The 20,280-nt window shown below is 35.9% G+C and overlaps 1 protein-coding gene and 1 pseudogene across 13 annotated transcripts in view; both read right to left on the minus strand.

The window, feature by feature from the left end:
* The window catches only part of MAGI2 (membrane associated guanylate kinase, WW and PDZ domain containing 2), a 1,434,944-nt gene that overhangs the window by 1,296,846 nt on the left and 117,818 nt on the right, over window positions 1-20,280 (minus strand). The window lies entirely within an intron of this gene.
* Window positions 8,854-8,954, minus strand: LOC112209878 (U6 spliceosomal RNA; annotated as a pseudogene).

The raw sequence follows: 20,280 nt of genomic DNA on the forward strand, positions 1-20,280 counted from the left end.
ATATTTCTCTCACTTTAAAACACACACACATGCACACACACACACACACACCCCTCTCCATTTCACTCTCCTCTTCAGTTGTCCTAGTTTTATTTATCTCTTTACAATAAAACCACCCCCAACAAATTGTTTCTGATCACTATTTTCAATTTTCCTACTTCCATATTTTCCTGGCCTCTCTCCAATCAGAATTTTCCCTTTGCCATCAAAACTGCTCATAAAAGATCACCAATTACCCCTATGTTGCTAAAACCAATGATCAATTCTGAGTTCCCATCTCACATGGTCTAATACTGGTATTTGAATTAGGTCATGCCTCTAAATCAGGGATGTCCGATCTTTTGGCTTCCCTGGGCCACCTTGGAAGAAGAATTGTCTTGGGTCACACATAAAATACACTAACACTAATAATACCTGATGAGCTAAACATAAATCACCAAAAAATTCTCATAGCGTTTTAAGAAAATTTATGAATTTGTGTTGTGCTGCATTCAAAGTCGTCCTGGGCTGCCTGCGGGCTGTGGGCCATGGGTTGGACAAGCCTGCTCCAGATTCAATATCCCCCTCACTTGACTTCCAGGACATCAGAATAGCATTCCTTCGTAGGCTTCTTTGCTTCTTATCTTCCCATCCCTTTCCTTCTCCTCCCACCACCTGCCCCTATTTCCCTTCACTGCTTTATTTGATGTTTCATCAGTTCTCATAACTTTACATACCATCTACAAGCAGATGATTCCCAAATGTACTCCAGCCAGACCATTTTCCATTAATGTCAGGTTCATATTCCCACAGTTATTGAATGTTCAATCAACACCTCAAATTTAACATTATCAAAAACAATCTTGTAACCACTTGCTCTCTTCTCTACTAATGTACACTTACAGAGCTTTTCCCATCTCAGTAAAAGGCAACTCTATACCGCAAGCTACTTAGACAAAAAATCTTGAAGTCATTCTTGCCTTCTCTCTTTTTGTCATATTTCATATCTGGTTCATTAGTAAATCCTTTGTCCCTATTTTTAAAATTTGTATATCCAGAATATCACCTCTTACTGCCTCTATTGCTAACATCCCAGTCTAAACCTCTCATATTTTTCTCCTGAGGCAACTGGAGTGATTCTATTTCATACACATTAAGGTCATGTCACTCATCTGTTCAAAACCCTAAGAGCCCCATCTCACTCAGAGTAAAAGCCAAACCTTTATAATGCCCTTCAATGGAAACTTATGTCAAGTAAATTCATTTCAAGCTATGAAAAGTCAAGTCGAAGCATGTCAATCAATCCAAGCTGAGACAATTCTAGTCATGTCATGTCAGGACACAAGTTAAGACAAGACAGGTCATGTCAAGTCCTAGATGATCTCCCCACCCACTATTACTCTTTGATCTGTTTCCCTCCAATTCTTCGTCTCAGTAGGCACCAACAACACTGGCCTCCATGCTATTCCAGAACTCCCCAATCATGATCTTTGTTAGTGCTGTTCTATGTGAATTGCTTCCCCTGGGAACCTTTATTACTTGCCCACTTACTGATTTGCCATCTTTACTCAAATGTCACCCCTTCAATCAGTCTTGCTTGTCTATTCTATGTAATACCGCAACGTAGCCTCACCAACACAGTCTGGCTTCTGTTTCTCATTTTTTGGCTTTGAATTCATAACTAATAACATAGAATTTACTTATTCCTCTTGTTTATTGTCTATAATTCCTCTCTCTCTCTCTCTCAAAATACAAAGTACCTAAATTTTTGTCTCACTTATTAACTACTGTGCTCCAGAGAAGTGCTTGGCACAAAGTGTGCATACAAAAAATAGTTCTTGAAAGATGGATGAATGGCATGAAGAGCACTGTCAAAACCTAAGTATTGGGATCTCCTCGAATCTGGATAAAAATCTTAGCTAATTCTTATCAGAAGGTGAAATGGCAGCTGATGGTGCAGTAACAATAAAGATGCAGTTGCACCGTACAGGCACCCTCCTCCCCCTCCACCCACCGCCTTCTTCCCTTTAGCTTGTATGCAACACTATCTAGTCGTTTGTAAATGAACATTTCTAAATACCTGGGGAGAGTTTTGGTGAAGTCAACATTTTTTATTACATGGAATATTTTCTAAATAATACATTTTAAACATGTAAGAGAAAATTCAATCAATTATAGACTTCCTCCTTTTCCCTCTCCCTACTTTAAAGATTGTTTTAGGTAAAACTATATGGCTCACAGAATATATTTGGGGCTTATCAGGACACAGGAATACTACTACTAAAATTATTATTTCTTGTAAGCCTTTGTAAGCTTGATGTGGCAATGCAAAAAATCCACAAAAACCAGGCAAACTTTATTTTCTGAAGCATCAACTCCAGTTATAATTAGATTTCTAAAATTGGTTTTAATAAAATTAGGGCTGGGCCCATATCTGCAGGCTCTCTCCTTGTTCACAGCTATATGTCCAGGATCTAGCAGAGTGCTTGATAAATAGAACTCTTCCTGTTTCTTACTGTCTCAATCTCTCTCTTCTCCCTCCCGCCCTTCTTCCTCTCCTCTCCCTCTCTCTCTCTCTGAGAGAAAGAATAACGGAATTAAATTGAATGATTAATCTCCAACTATACATGATACAATTGATTCAATTTTGGCATTGTTGCCTTAAAGGGTATCATTTAGGCCAACTTAAACTCAAACAAGATACAAAAGATTACAAAAACCAGGATAAAGATAATAAGGAGAGCCAATTCTATTTGTTTGTTTATAAAAGCCCATGTTAAGAGAACTGTTAGCCTTACTTTTATTTTTGAAATTCTTCAAATCAACCTACTAATAAGATAAATGTTCATACTTTGTTCTACTCATTGTGCTAGCCAATATAGATACATTATTTACGTTATTTAATTTACTTTTTTTTTTTTTTTAAGATGGAGTCTCACTCTGTCATCCAGGCTGGAATGCAGTGGCCCTATCTCAGTTAACTGCAATCTCCACCTCCTGGATTCAAGTGATTCTTCTGCCTCAGCCTCCTGAGTAGCTGAGACTACAGGAACACACCACCACATCCTGCTAATTTTTGTATTTATTTTATTTTTAGATGGAGTCTTGCTCTTGTTGCCCAGGCTGGAATGCAGTGACGCAATCTTGGCTCACTGCAACCTCTGCCTCCTAGGTTCAAGTGATTCTCCTGCCTCAGCCTCCAGAGTAGTTGGGATTACAGGTGCCCACCACCATGCCCAGCTAATTTTTATATTTTTAGTAGAGACGGGGTTTCATCATGTTGGCCACGCTGGTCTCAAACTCCTGACTTCAAGTGATCTGCCCGCCTTGGCCTCCCAAAATGCTGGGATTATGGGCGTGAGCCACCCCACTTGGCCTTATTTTAGTATTTTTGTAGAGACGGGGTTTCACCATGTTGGCCATGCTGGTCTCAAACTCCTGACCTCAAGTGATCCACCTGCCTTGGCCTCCCAAAGTGCTGAGATTACGGGCATAAGCCACCGTGCCTGGCCTATTTATTTTACTTTAAAGAGAAGTCCTATGACCTGGAAATTTCTCTGACCCATATAATTCAAACTGCTTATCAGAAGTCTATATATGTCACATGCATTAAGCCCTGTAGAGTCATGGAATATTATCCTTGAGACAGATACATTTACATTTTACTAATTTTTCATTTCATAGCAAGAACCTACTTTCAATGTTTGACCACTAGGGCATTGGTCTTTCAAAGAAAATTACAAAAAGAAATGTGACATGTAAATTTATTAACTTTTGTTAATGCTTTGACATAATTTAATATTCAATCTTTAGACATAGCCATATATCCATGTTCCTTAAAAGTAAAAGATGAGGTCGTCTAATATTTAATAAAACTTGCTGAATCCCTCAAGTAGATCCAACCACATGTTAACATTCTCACAGAACACGCTGGAAAGTAGTGTCTACTGACAAAAGATAAAATAGGACAAAAGGCAGTGCTTCCATAACAGAACACCTTATGTGAGAGAACACATAAGGTGTGTAATTTCTATGGCATGACTGTATTTCAGATGCTTGCTTTTCATGCTAATTGTCTTTCAATATCCAGTTTTACTTCTTCTTTAGTAATAGAATCCTGGACTATGTGTTCTGCTAAGAAGCTCCCAGCCTCACCTTCATAGTTGGCTATGGTCATGTAACTAAGTCTGGCCAATCACATTTAAGCAGAAGTATGTATGTGTCTATGGGAAATTCTTAAAAGGAAGTAGCGAGCACAGCCTTGAATGTTGACATGATAGATGGAACTCTAGTCATCATCTCGACCCTTGAATTTGGAAAGCCCAAGCTAAGAATGACAAAGCAGAAAATATGAGCCATGATAACATAGTTAAGTGGTCATAGGAGGCCTGTACAGCCTACTTATGAATTCCTTTTCTGTTAGGGACAAATAAACTTCTACCACCTTAAAACTAATTTTATTTTGCTCTTCCTGTTAAATGACGTCCCATCTAAGCCTAACTGGTACACACACCATAAATGGCTTTCTGAAACCTAGAGGAGCCAGATTTCAAGGAGACAGACATGATTGACCCATGTTTCCCAGGAAGATTCATAATCATAATGTTTTCGTCACCTAAAATTTAGTCTCAAGTGTTATTTGTTAGTATTATATTTGCTTGTGTACTTTGCAAATGGCATGACTGACTACTTGACTGCATTTTCAATTGCATAGGTTAAGTAACAGAATTGATTGGTGTTTTTCCTTCTTTGTGCTACTGAGGAAATTCAGTGGTATGTCTTGGACATTCCTGGTGCTGACTGTTACATATTCTAAATGATTATCAGATCACAATCCCAGTAATTACTTAATAAGTCTTTATTTCTTATTGCTTTAGTGAGTAAAAGAATGTTACTTTATAGTACTATGATTTCCCATATATACAAAAAATCCCTGATATACAAATAACACACACACACAAAGAATACACATAATTGCTATATTTTTAATAAAATATATGGGATCTAGCAATATTTGAGAGCAATTCTAAAATCAAAGTCACAAAGAAAGCAATATATTAAAAATCCATGTAGAATTATTAATCTAATTTTCTACAACCATAGTTTTTAAGACAATTTTCTGTGGTATGAATATATCTCCAATTTGCCCTTCATAGGTGTAACATATGAATGTTTAAAAGTTGTTTTATAAGGTGTTGAAATTTGTATTTTAGATTTCTTGTGTGACCAATTTATCATATTTGTTTATATCTACAGCCATATATATGTTTTAAGTAATCTTGAGAAACTTCAATAATCAATGATTATTCTTTCAAGTGAAGTTAAAACAAATTAGGTCATAGAACAATAGATGGAGCTAATGCCTGTTTTAAAACAGTAGCATTTTTGCATAGATATTTTGGAAGCTGACTTGGATCTATTACTTTATTTATTCTTTATTTTTTTAAATTTCAAATGTTGCAGGCCAAATATCATGTATCCATACGTTGATGACTTCTTACACATCACAAAATAGGGAACTATGCACATCAAAGCCAAAGTTACTGCTGGATTCAAGTAATAAGTTACTACAGACCCAAGGCATTTCAAAATTGAAGAAAACCCACTAAAAATTCTTTCTTGTGGCTTTCAAAGTTCTTATAACAAAAACTGCTTTGAAACATGCTGGGAGAAGGACTGAAATACCACACACATAACCTGTTCAGAATTGTATACTGTGGGCAGATTACCAACTGCTGTGAGTATATTTACTGGGAGTCATTATTGAATTTCTGTCATTAGATGGACATAATTTGGATAACAATATGCAGTACTATGGTCCTTTTTACATTTGCATTACTAAAGCTGTTCGTTTATTTGTAGTAAGTGAGATGTTTTATATTCACTTAATACTTAACACTGTTAATAAGTGAAAATAGATTTACAATTTAACAGATACATTTACATTTTACTAATTTTTCATTTCATAGCAAGAACCTACTTTCAATGTTTGACCACTAGGGCATTGGTCTTTCAAAGAAAATTACAAAAAGAAATGTGACATGTAAATTTATTAACTTTTGTTAATGCTTTGACATAATTTAATATTCAATCTTTAGACATAGCCATATATCCATGTTCCTTAAAAGTAAAAGATGAGGTCGTCTAATATTTAATAAAACTTGCTGATTCCCTCAAGTAGATCCAACCACATGTTAACATTCTCACAGAACACGTTGGAAAGTAGTGTCTACTGACAAAAGATAAAATAGGACAAAAAGGCAGTGCTTCCATAACAGAACACCTTATGTGAGAGAACAATTTTTTTTCTTTCTATAAATTTGTTTGCTTTCAGTTAAGAGCCTGGGTACCATGGTGATTATATAATAGGAACATGTACCAAATTAGCTACAATGCTTATTAGTTGTCCTTTTTCAATAAGTGTTGTTGGAGACTAGAACAAAGTGATATAACTGAAAACTCACAAGAAAAATACAATCTGTAAGAATGAACTAGAGAGCTAACATTTCCTGAATGCCTACTATGTGCTAGCCAGTGGACTAGGCAATGACCTACATTTCTCATTTAAGTTACTATTGTTGGAAATAGTGTGCCCAATTATCAGTGGAGACTGACTTTAATCTCTTAGGTGGCTCTAATGCGGTTATTGAGTCTCACAGCCTTACTCAAATGCAAGTCCTTGATCAGAGAGCAATGGGATGAGATTATGAATTTTCAAAACAGTGGCAATAAAAGCCTGAAGAAGTATGCAGAGGGGACTAGAGTACCTATTTTAGTTCATAGTCATTTAGTAATTTTTTTCAATAGAAAAAAAATTAACAGCATAGAAGCATTTACCTTCTTCATAGCAGCATAAAAAAGTAGCTGGTTCAAATCATCCTCATTTAGAGAACAAGGAACTTTGAGATCACTCAGTCCATAGTTTTCCAATTTTGCAAATAATTAAAGTAAGGTACAGAGAGATTACAAGAATCACATAATTGTTAGTTATAGAGACAAGAGCAAAAACCAGCTTCCATGTTTTCCCTCTTGTCAATGTCCTAAAGTGCCACCAGTCACCTAGAAACATTGATCTATTGACTTTAAATCTTAAGAAAGCCAGTGTAGCAGAAGTTAGGAGTCTAGACTCTGAAGCCAGACTGTCTAGGTCCAAATGCAACTGTTGCCACTGTGTGATCTTGGGCAAGCTATTTAAACTCCCTGTCAAGCAATTGTCTCATCAGATTGCCACAATAATGAAAAAAACAATTAGGGCTTAGCACTTTGGGAGGCCAAGGTGGGCAGATCACCTGAGGTCGGGAGTTTGAGACCAGCCTGGTCAACATGGTGAAACCTGTCTCTACTAAAAATACAAAAATTAGCCGGGCCATGGTTGTGCACTCCTGTAGTCCCAGCTACTCAGCAGACTGAGGCATGAGAATCGCTTGAACCTGGGAGACAGAGGTTGCGGTGAGCTGAGATCATGCCACTGTCATTCTGGGTGAGAAAGTGAGACTGTCTCAAAAAAAAAAAAAAAAAAAAAGAAGTGCTATGTGGATGAAATGACTTTATATTTGTTAAACACTTAAAATTGTGCATTAAGTGTTACCAATTGATTTTTGCCCAGGTTGGAGTGCAGTTCAGGCTGGAGCCTCAACCTCCTAGGCTCAAGTGATTCTCCCACCTCAGCTTCCCAAGTAGCTGGGACTGCAGGCATGCACCATTACTCCTCAGCTTATTTTTAATTTTTGTAGTGACAGGGTCTCACTATGTTGTACAGGCTAGTCTCAAACTCTTGGGCTCAAGCAGTCCTCCCACCTAGGCCTCCCAAAGTGCTGGGATTGAGCCACTGTGCCTGGCCCCAGTTAGCTTTTAAATGACGTCCTCCTTCATTCACTTATACAACAACAATTTTGAGCTCCTACTGTATACCAAGTATTGAGGGCACAAGTATGAAGAACAGGACGACATCCTCCCCTCTCCTCAGTGAACTTACAGTCAAACGGAAGATAAAAATAAGTAATCAGACATTCAGATTGCATGATATTCTATGACAAGGTGGTAGAAAATGATACTAGAATATCTAGGGGAAATAATTAACCCAAATTTGAGACTTCAGGAGCGATGTCTTACAGAAAGCACCTAGAAGTATGGAGCAGTTTAATGTGAGAGGTGAGGGCAGAGTGTTCTAGTTAGGGCCGGCAGTGGGTGTGAAGACCAGCTGGAATGATCGTGGATCTGGAGAGACCAGCTGTGGATTGTGAGAGTGGAAAGAAAGGAGACAAGAGTGGTGAGTAGAGTCCAGAGAGGAGTTTATGAGCCACATGACAGAAATTAAAACATTCAGAAAGAAATGGAGAGCCCCTGAAGGATATAAATGGGAAACTGATACAAGCTTTGCATTTTAGAAAACTCACATAAGCTAGGGTAGGAAAAAGGGGTTAGAAGTGGGTAAGATGGAGGCAAGGAAACTCAAAAGCCAATTGGTACAGTTTCAGGTGAGAAATGATGAATGACCAGACAGCTCAAAGGTGTATATGGGAGCCTTGTTTTCTAATGGAGCACATGTGATAATCCCTGGACAGCAAGAGAATACCAGGGGTAGACCTAAGCTTTCCCTTAGTGAAGAGGCCTCTGCTTAACACCACCATGTGGATCAGTTTTAAACACAAGAATGGGGCATCTAGCCTCCTGGGGATGCTCCTGGGAAGGTAGAGACAAACTATCTGGACTCTGATACCTTGAGATTAGATTCTGGCTCCACTACTTCCTCAGGTATGTGATTTAGGGCAAATCCTCTTACAGCAAAGCACTGTTATTATTTCATATTTAAAAAGGAGATAATAGTACCTATTTTATAGTGCTAAACGAAACAATGCATGTAAAGATCTTTTTCAAATTTTTATTATTTTCTCTTCTATTTTTATTTAATTACAAGGGTCATGCTAATCTCTGTTTTGTTCCAATTTTAGTGTATGTGCTGCTGAAGCTAGCACTATGTAAGGTCTGTGCCTAGCATGTATTAAATATTCAATAAAACTTAGGTCTTACATTAAATGTTTCAATTTATGTATGTATGTATGTGTGTGTATGTATATATATACAGTGTGTATGTATATATATATACACACAACATATCTATCTATAACCCTATAACCATATATATATAACCATATATATATGGTTATAGATAGATATGTTGTGTATACATATACATATATACACATATAACCATATATATACACACCATATATATGTATAACTATATATATAAAATATATATATATATTATATTATATATATATATATAGTTTTCAGGATGTCAAGTTTCCAAAGCAGTGATCCTCATTTTTAAAAAAGTCAGGGAAAACCTTAGCATCTTCAGGTTACAAGTCTACTCGTCCTTCAGAGTACAACAAAATGCCTTTTCAGTATACAAAGAAACAAACAAAAGAAATTCCACTCAGGATAACTTATATAAAATAGGAAAATTTGCATTTTTCAGCTCTTCCCACATTCACACATTATTTCCATCATAACCTCTTAAATATTTTCTTGTATCTAAGGTGTAGCTTGGTCTGTAAGATGAGAGACAAATAACTAAATGTATTATTACTCTTATTTTCCCTTCCCAATTACAAAACATAAATACGTCCTGGGAATCTTCAGCAACTTCAGATACTAAGCAGTCTCTCTGCCTCCAGTAACTTCTAGCAGGATGCTGTCCATCCAACATCCTTGACCATCCTTTCTACAACATAGACTTTAGCATGCCACTGTCGCCCAGCCCCTAACCCTCCACTCCCACCATCTTACCAGTCCCTAAACATAAACTGTGTGTTATCGTAACCCTCCCTTTGCTCATGCTCATGCCTGGAATGTCCTTCTTGAGACTTTCTGAAATTTCTATAGAAAGTGTGGAGAAGCAAGTTTCTAAAGATGCCAGTCCTAGGAAACCAGCTGTATTTACTCTATTTCTTCTAGAGTATTTCTAGATATACTCTATAATGAGTATTTCTCAAATCATAACAACAGACTTTTATGATAAAACCAATAGATGTATCAGTTATGGTGCAAAGCATGAGAGATAGGTATAAAGAAGAGTTAACTGTTGCTTTCAAGTTGTCCATATTCTAAGGGGAGAAAGCAGATACATAGAGCTTCATTTATTACAATGTGAAAAGTGCTACAGCAGCAGATGCACCAAACATTGTGAGAAAAAACATGAAAGAGTTATTAATTCCACTCGGAGGGTGTAATGAAATCCTCATAAAAGTCCATTTTGGAACCGGTAGTTTATTTGGTTTGCATGTGTATAAAATGGGAATCCTCCAGATACGCATTCACAAGGAAGGCAACATTCATAGGAAGGCATTATTTTTAAAGGCCATTAAAGTCTCTGTTTGAGATAAAAACTGCTGATACTACACCCGATACCACTATTATCATTATTGTGAAAACTCAACAACATGACAATTAACCACATTGAGTGCTGGGAATAGGGGGGTTCTGCACTTCAACTCGTGAACATTTGACCATCTCCCCAAACTTTCTCCAATTGTGAATCACCCCCAAATAAGCACCAAATAAGAAATGACCAAATGCACAAAAACATTCACACACACATACACACACTTGGAAGTTAGTTTCTTAAATGTTAAATGTTTTAATACATACAAAACATTTACTACACTGTGAAACCAAGTGGTGCCTTTCCTTCAAAGATGGTGAACAAAGTATATAGACCAGAAAGAACAAAGAACTATGGATCTTAATTATTAAAGCACGGCTTCTAGATTTTTAAAATATGACGCTTGCATGGTCAGTTCTACAGGTTTTCAAACAATTATAATCATTGCTCATAACCCTAATTATAAACCTGGCTTAAGAAAAAAACTAGACTACCACGTTAGGATTGTTAACTTAGCTCAAGTTACACTATGATATTATTAGCTTTTATTCTAGGCTTTCCCCGCCTAGGGTTGAAACTGTGTAAGAAAAAATAAGTAAAGGAGCCTATATTTTGATGTTTTAAAACGTCATTAATTGCTATGTGCTATCTCGTAAGGGAAGAAAAGTATTTTTAAGAAGACCTATGAAAGGTATACTCCCAAAAGCATAAATTATGTTGTAGTGATAATATGCCTTGGAAACCTCTTAGTAAAAATATTAGTCATTCAGAGCAAATTGAGTTCGGTGTCAGTGATACATTTTTTTTTCAGATACTATGTATCCTGTTTTCCTTTAGTTACTGAAAAGTACAGGGCCACATTTAAAAGCAAAATCTCTCCTGACATCTTAGCACAACCAATAATGAAATGGAGCAGCTGAGAATTTAGCTGCTGGGACAGATGTTCAAGACCAGAATGGCAACTCCCTCCTGCACCAAGTCCTCTTTTCGGCATGATGACGATAAGTACTAGGATCTTAACAATTCAGAGCTCACTGGATTTACATTCAGACACCAAACTTCTGACAGGAGACGAAAGAAGATGTTTTCACTCTAAAACCACAATCATGAGTTCAGGGTCTTTTCACATTTTCAGAAGTCTGAGGCAGGTAAAGTAGAACTATAAAAGGAAAATCATTTTACATGATATTAAGAAACAGTGCAGACTCTGGAGCCATGCTTGGTGGGTTTGAATCCTGCTTTCACCTCTTCTCATCTGTGTGACCTGGGGTAAACTGCTAACCAGCTGCAGGCCTCAATTTTTGGTCTGTAAGAGTATGCACGTCAAAAGATAGTAGTGACGATTAACGTTTAGACAGCTCCTGGCCATAGGGTAAATGCCGTAAATGTGTTTGATAGTATTCTTCTGAGGATTTGGTCACAGGTATGAATATGGGTAGCATATAAACTCTTCTCTTAGCAATATTTTCTCAAAGATGGTGTTTGTAAGAGATGCTTATAGACAGAGAAGATGAAGTGCCCCTGAGGCGAGATAGCGAGATTGCTCAGGACACACAGGTTCCACTCAGATGGCTGTTCTTTCTGTTCCCTTTACCTGGTAAAGGGAAATCCTGACACATAAGAACAAGGTCTAACCTGTTTAGGAACACTAACAGTTATATGTATCGCAAAATAAAATCATGACAGGACTATGGTTACGTAATGATACAAAGGCAAACCACAACGGTCAGTTGCAGTCAAAGAGTTTTTTCAGAAGCGTCCTCATATGCTGATTAAAGGAATACTATATGGGTAATGTCTCTCTCTCTATTTCACACACACACACACACTCACTCACACTCACACACACCTTTTTGTCATATAATAAACACAACACTCTTTAGATGGAATTTGTAAAACACAGTCAAATGCAAAGAGAAAGAAATAATTTATAATGCAGAAAAATCTACTGTTAATATTTGGTATATTTTTTTCCAAGCATTTTTTTCTGTATGCTTAGATTTAGAAAGTTGAAACAAAGTTTTGGTTTTGGTATTTTTTAACTTGTATCAAATATTCACTTATATCTTTAAGTTACCTTATAAATTATGATTTCAATAATTAAATGGTATGAAAATTTCAATATATATCATAACTTATTTAACTGGCCGTCCTCTGAGATGTTTCAACTACATTTCAGTAGTTTGTTATTTAAACCAATACTATCAAAAATATCAATGTGTAACTATTTTGCACATCTTTATTTCAATTTCTATAAATTGACCACAAGGAAATTTTGCCAACATGATGGGTAAGTTATAGCTTCTACATTATTAATAATCAAATAGATGCAAATTAAAACAATAAACTTGAATACTGTTTTTCATAGGTTCATATAGTTTTAGTATCCATGATTTAATTTCGCTAAATACCTATGTCTTACTTATCTTTCCTGTAATATCAAGAATATCCTCCTGTCCAAAGACCCATGGATGTCAGTGGCCCAACCTTAGTGCTATCAATGGTCAGAACCATCTTTGTCACCCTCTTCAGACTCGGACACAGAAGGAAGACAAATAGGAAAATATTTATAACTACCGATTATGTGCTAAGATTAGGAAGAGGGAAAGAAGAATTTTGGTGAAGTAAGCATAGGGATCAAAAGAAATATGCAATAAAATTGAAGACATATTATGTACATTAAAGCAAAATAACATCAAATGCAAATTCAGCTCCACAGACACTGGAGTCATTTCTTTTTCTCTGTTGCATGCAAGCCCCTACTGCATAATAAGTGCTCAATAAATATGTATTGAAGGAATACTAAAATGTAATGCAAACAGCAGCCTAGGCTAAGAATGATCTTAGAATTGGTATTAATATTTAGCCAGAGTTAACATTTTTCTTTTTGAATAGAAATAGCTTAGTTTTCTTCTCTCTGTCTATTTTTCTTGTGCTTAAATGATCCAAAACACTGGTTGGCATGTAATTTCTATGTAGTTATAATTATCTCCTTCTCTGTAAATGGAAAAACAGAAGTTTAATTGATTGTATCACTGGTTCTCAAACTGATGATGGTTTAGCATCTTTAGCATCAATTAGGAATTTGCAGAAATACAAATGTGGGGGCCCTACTGCGGATCTACTGAACTAGAAACTCTAAGGGTGAAACCCAGCAATCTGTATGTTTAAAAAGTCCTAAAGATGATTCTGGTGATAAGATTTCAGAACCACTGATATCATCCAGGGCTATTCTCCTTCCAGCATACTACATAGTCACACACTGGGTTAGCCCATTTTCTAGGACACAGAGGAAAAGTGGAGATGAGGTAAGAAACTTATAGTTTGAGAATCACCATTTCATCACTATACAGATCAATATTTTCCATCCAGAAAAGGCAACCATGCATTAAAAGCATCTCAATTCACAACACAGTAACATTATAGTGCCTGCTTTTTCACATTAAAAATGACTGTTTTTAAAGATAAACATTGTAACACGTAATAATTTGTTTTATTGCCTTAGAAAATATTTAGAATTATAATTATTTAGCACATGACTTTTTACAATAGAGTTATTAAATAAAAGGAAGTATATGTGTATAATATTTAAACATTGCCAAGGCAAAGTAAAATAATACAACATAGTATGACTTCTTAGTATGGTTACTATTGATTATAAAGATGGCTGGAAGAAGCCATCCTTATTACTTTGACTGCATAATGTTCACATTAGTAGCCACATATAGAATCAGTGTCAGTTTTAATACTGGCAATATAATTATGAGATTAGATTTCTGTTCTCCCTGACAAAGCCATTTTTAGATCCCGTCAGCCAAATCCTCTGGGCTCCATGGAGACATGTGCTACATAAATACAAAGCATTATTTTTGCTCATATCACGTTATTGTGGAGATTGGTAAATGGAGGAGCACTATATCAAATATTAATAGTTTTTAAGCATTGAAAGCTGTTTTACACCATAATAAACAGCAATCTAGCAAATTGAAAACCAAGATAGAAGGTCATCTTTCACTTAATAGTTCTGAATTCCAACCCGGTTATTCTAGAGAAAGATGCTTCTCTTTATAAAAGACTAAACTTATGCAAAGACCTACAGCTGCTAAATTTAGGATTGATTTAAAAAATATCCAAAACTAATGAAGCACCACCCTAATAGATGGGCTTTAGCAGATACTCCAAGTATAGTTGTATATTAAAACCTAGACCATTACCCAAATAGGAAGAAAGGAAACAAACTAAACGTGCCATGAAGAATGATCAAATACCTCTTGCCTCACTATAGCACATCAGTAACAAATAACCTGCATCTTTTTTTTTTTTTTTTTTTTTTTTCAGAAGGAGTCTCGCTCTGTTCCCCAGGCTGGAGTGCAGTGGTGCGATCTCGGCTCACTGCAAGCTCCGCCTTCCAGGTTCATGCCATTCTTCTGCCTTAGACTCCCAAATAGCTGGGACTACAGGCACCTGCCACCATGCCCGGCTAAATTTTTTTGTATTTTTAGTAGAGACGAGATTTCACCGTTTTAGCCAGGATGGTCTTGATCTCCTGACCTCGTGATCCGCCTGCCTCAGCCTCCCAAAATGCTGGGATTACAGGCATGAGCCACTGCGCCCGGCCCAAATAATCTGCATCTTATTCCTCCTTAAAAGAGAGAGTCACTTTATACTGAGGATTGCTTTCTTAGTCGATGCTGATTTATTTAAGTTTTTTGTAAATGGTGGTCAGTAGTAGTTACATTATGGGTCTTGAGTCAAGGTTTTACATTACACTCTTTATTTAGCACTCATATTTTTTTAGGTGAGTTACTGGTTGAAGCCTCACTTTTCTCATACACTAAGTGGAAATTTTATGGCCAAAGATTGTTGTGAGGATTAAATTATACATAATATATAATAACTTTTAAACATAATAATTTTAGGAGTATCTGGCAGAGTATAAATATGCAATACAAGTTGCTATTATTAAAACATAATCTGAATTTAAATGAATAACAATTTATATTTCAAATAAATTCCTTAAGCCTACTTCTACCCTATTTTATTTGACGTTGTTATTTAGACATTCCTTCACGACAATTTACTCTGGGGTGAATACAACTGGGACATTAATTCATTCTTTAATTATTTTTCAATTATTAGTACTACAGAGTATTTGTTTTGCTGTCTATTAAGAGCTGCCACTCACACAAACTGGGAATGGTTTGGCAGTAGGTCTAGAGGATGTGAGTGTGTACTTGAATTTCAAAATAAAAGATAATTCTATTTATTAGAAGTTCTTATCCTTTCCATTTTCAGGCTTTTGCAGAGAAAACACAGAATTACTAAATTTAAAGGCTTTGTGGTCCAGCTAAAGTTATTTATATGCCTCGATGTATTGTTAATGAGTCCATAATATGCAAAGTTTCACCAGTTGTAAAAATAATTATATATATTATGCATTTTTATGTATTCCATGTATTATTTCAGGAAAAGTGTCAACCTCAGATACTAGTAATAGTTGGAAATTTGAATTGAAATGTCAATAAAAGCATTTGTACATATCACATTTAACTAAAATACCAACGTAGACATTTGGGAATATATAGTTACATGGGAACTATAGGTATTAACTTATTTTATATAGATTAACTCCCACACATTGACTATTACATATAGATTGCATATTAAGGGTCTATTTACAGACCAGAAAGACCAAAATGTTTGCCTCAAAATAGTCATAACCATAATGCACGTATACTTAAGAAAACTGTAGAAATGCAATGATTGGCCTCACAATGATTCATGGATCTTTTGATTTTGCCATTTGGAAGGCAACTTAGTCTAGTGCCATTTCTATATGACAGAAGCACGTTTTCTTCAGTATTCTCCTTGGAAATTGGTCATGTAGTAATATAAAAGGTCAACTAGTAATTTTTTAAAAAGGTATCATTTTTCGCCTAAAAAGGCAACTTAGAGTTGTCTAGTTCCATCTCTTTATGATAAAAATTCCTTTTCTCTTTGGAAATTGGTCATCTAGTAACAAAAAGGTAGCATTTTTGAGCACTTTATATGTGACAGGGGCTGCATTAAACCTTTAACACATAGTATCTTCTTTAATCCTAATATTCACTTCGTTAGTTAGGTACTATTAACATTCCCACTGAATTTCTCAGAAATGTTCACTTGAGTGATCAGATCCACAAGGGATGATTAGTGCAAAAGCAGGTTCTCATACAAGACAGCTCAGGGGATGAAAAGCTTGTCACTTAAGGAAGTAAAGATTCAATTCCTGTTAATGTGGTCTTCCTGAAATTCAGATGCAATTGGTCACTCTACCACTTTCCCTCCCTAGTGTTTTGAATTATTAAATTGCGTAAGCAACTGCAATAATCCAAACTATTTCCTTTATCCCTGGTAGCTCTTTAGAACTTAGTAGGCAGATACTGTGTTCTGCTTTCTTCTTCAAACGACTCCCTAATTCTTCAATAGTTTTGTGGCACTTGATTTCCAGACCATTTACCATCCTTATTGCCCTTTTCTGAATAGACTCCAGATTTCTCCGGATCCTATTAAATGTAGAGTCAAGAAGAATTACGAGATCCTGGGTAGGATTTAATAGGTAGGGAGTACATAGGAAATATTAGTTCCTTTCTTTCAAACAAGTCATATTGGGTAGAGCAGTAAATCACTATTTATGCAGGTACGTAAGTCCCAATACTAATTTATACTGTGCTTGCAATAAACTATAATTCTAAGCATTTTATTTATACATACACTCTTGGTAATTTCTATATCCCTTTGCCTATATTTAATCAGTTATTTTTGTGAACCTAAGTTCATATTTTACATTCATCATACCCAATCTATTATTTTTGGTTAAACTCATTCATCATCCCTTTAGAGTTCTAACTGTAGGAAGTAAACATAGGGATTAATTGTCTTTCTCAGTGTTTGATGCGCATAAATATGAAAACCTTGTTGATTATATCCTCATCCAAATATTTTATTTGAAAAAAATAACAATGTAGACTTGGGCAGGCTGACGAAAAGATACGTGATTTGTCAGTATACTCTCATCCAGTCCCGCTACTGCCCACTTCCTCTCAACTTGTACCAATCTACTGATAAATTTACTTTAGATACAGTGGTTTCATCAGATCTTTTTTCAGTATTCATTTTTTCTTTTTTCTTTTTCTGTAGCCCAGGCTGGAATGCAGTGGCACAATCTCGGCTCACTGCAACCTCCACCCCCGGTCCCGGTTCAAGCATTTCTCCTCCCTCAGCCTCATGAGTAGCCGGGATTACAGGCACGTGCCACCGTGCCCAGCTAATTTTTGTATTTTTAGTACAGACGGGGTTTCACCATGTTGGCCAGGTTGGTCTCGAACTCCTGACCTCTTGATCCGCCTGCTTCAGCCTCCCAAAGTGCTGGGATTACAGGCGTGAGCCACCGCACCCGGCCTCATTTTTTTCAATAATGACATCAAATGACCTTCAGTTCATAAACAGCGTATCTATAGAATTCCTCTTATCTATAAGCCTACCAATGCATTTTACAGTATTTGGATTTATTCTTGATTATTTTACAATTTCTTATTAAGCAGTTGCTAAATAAGGGTTTAGAATTTTGTTGGGTATTCAATTCAAGCTCTGAAACCTACTACCTTTTCTTTTTTAAAAAACTTTCAAAACATGATTCATTTAAATTACTGATGTAGGCATAAAGGTGATTTTATTGAATGTTAACCAGAGTCATTTTCAAAACATTTTCACTTGATACAAAAATAAAAAAGACAATGAAGTTAAAATACATAAATATAAATTAATTGAAAATAATAGCACAAACAACTCAAGTGGAAGAAAAGTATTTTTTAATAGTAGCAGGTCACTGTATTCTTCTAGGAATTTTATAAGTAAACAACTTTTAAAAATTACTTTTCTTCCATGTCCCTACAAAGGACATGAACTCATCATTTTTTATGGCTGCATAGTATTCCATGGTGTATATGTGCCACATTTTCTTAATCCAGTCTATCATTGTTGGACGTTTGGCTTGGTTCCAAGTCTTTGCTATTGTGAATAATGCCGCAATAAACATACGTGTGCATGTGTCTTTATAGCAGCATGATTTATAGTCATTTGGGTATATACCCAGTAATGGGATGGCTGGGTCAAATGGTATTTCTAGTTCTAGATCCCTGAGGAATCGCCACACTGACTTCCACAATGGTTGAACTAGTTTACAGTCCCACCAACAGTGTAAAAGTGTTCCTATTTCTCCACATCCTCTCCAGCACCTGTTGTTTCCTGACTTCAAACTGGAAACCATCATTCTCAGTAAACTATCGCAAGAACAAAAAACCAAACACCGCATATTCTCACTCATAGGTGGGAATTGAACAATGAGATCACATGGACACAGGAAGGGGAATATCACACTCTGGGGACTGTGGTGGGGAGGGGGGAGGAGGGAGGGATAGCATTGGGAGATATACCTAATGCTAGATGACGAGTTAGTGGGTGCAGCGCACCTGCATGGCACATGTATACATATGTAACTAACCTGCACAATGTGCACATGTACCCTAAAACTTAAAGTATAATAAAAAAAAAAGAAAAAAAAAAGGATATCCATCACCTCAAAAAAAAAATTACTTTTCTAATATCCTCTGGAAACTTTCCCTTGATGAAAGAACATTTTTACTTTCCAAAAATATTTAGTATTTTAGAGTTAAGGATGATATTACACTGCAAAAGAACAATGAAATAGGTTTGCTATCTAATTATTCACCCAGCAACCCATCCATGTCATCTCTATACACATCTAGTAAACACCTTTGAGAGGCAGCTGTGACATTGGACTGAGGAAAGGACTTGAAGTTAGGAGACCAGATTCACATTCTATTTCTGCCAGTTCTTATGTAATGTTAGTGTTCCATTTCCTTATCCATAATACAGAATTAATACTACCAGCCTCACTGGGGTGTGAATATTACATAATATAATGGATTTCCAAGTGTCTGGTATAATACTTACATATTGATGATGTCAGTAAGCATGGTTAAGAATCTAATGAAAAATGGTCATTTTAGTTCTCAGGTTGAGAAATATCATTTTGAATTTTAATTGTATTTAATTTAGGACTTTTCCATAATCTTCTCTTTTTTATAAGTCTTTTATAATTTCATTAAAAGCCCCTGCCTTTGATTTCTGCATAATCCAGTTACAACAAAGCAACATCTGGTACCACTGGAGGCCTTGGCTGTTAAACAATTTGAATATTGCCTTGAGTCAGACTATCAGGGGATCCTCTACTTAAACCATATCTATGTATGCCCAGGGAGTACAGTCCCTATTTTAAAGAATTATGGTATACTTTTAGAAATAGTAATGTTGTCGTATTACCATCTTTACCTCTAGCCATATTGCTCTTGCAATTTTGGAGAGATTAGTTGACAATTTAAATACAGGAAATATAAAAATGAAAACTACGTGATGCTTCCATCAAAGATCTGTAATTGATAAAGTGTAATGACATAGTCTGTCCTCAAGACTGATTAAATTCTAGTACTCTATCCATCTATCCATCTTCGTCAGATTATTCTTGAAAGCATAATTCAATTACATATGTATGACATGTATCATTATAAACAATTTTCATGGGTTACTTGAAGAACATTCAAATGTGGTCCGAAAGGAGTGGTTTTTAAATACTAAGAAAAAGTCTCTATGGTAATATTCATGTTGAAATTTCTCAAGCATAAGTGCTTTGGTTCTTGGTTTACATGGCTGAGCTACGACTTGGTGAATCATCTTTGTAAAAGAACAACATAAATATAAATGTAAATTGTAAGAGTCACTTTTACAGTGGGGGGAGATCCCCCTCTAAAGCATGAAGATATTCTGAAGATTTTACACAATTGACAACATAC

Source organism: Pan troglodytes, chromosome 6 (assembly GCF_028858775.2).
Source record: "Pan troglodytes isolate AG18354 chromosome 6, NHGRI_mPanTro3-v2.0_pri, whole genome shotgun sequence".
NCBI classification, from domain to species: Eukaryota; Metazoa; Chordata; class Mammalia; order Primates; family Hominidae; genus Pan; species Pan troglodytes.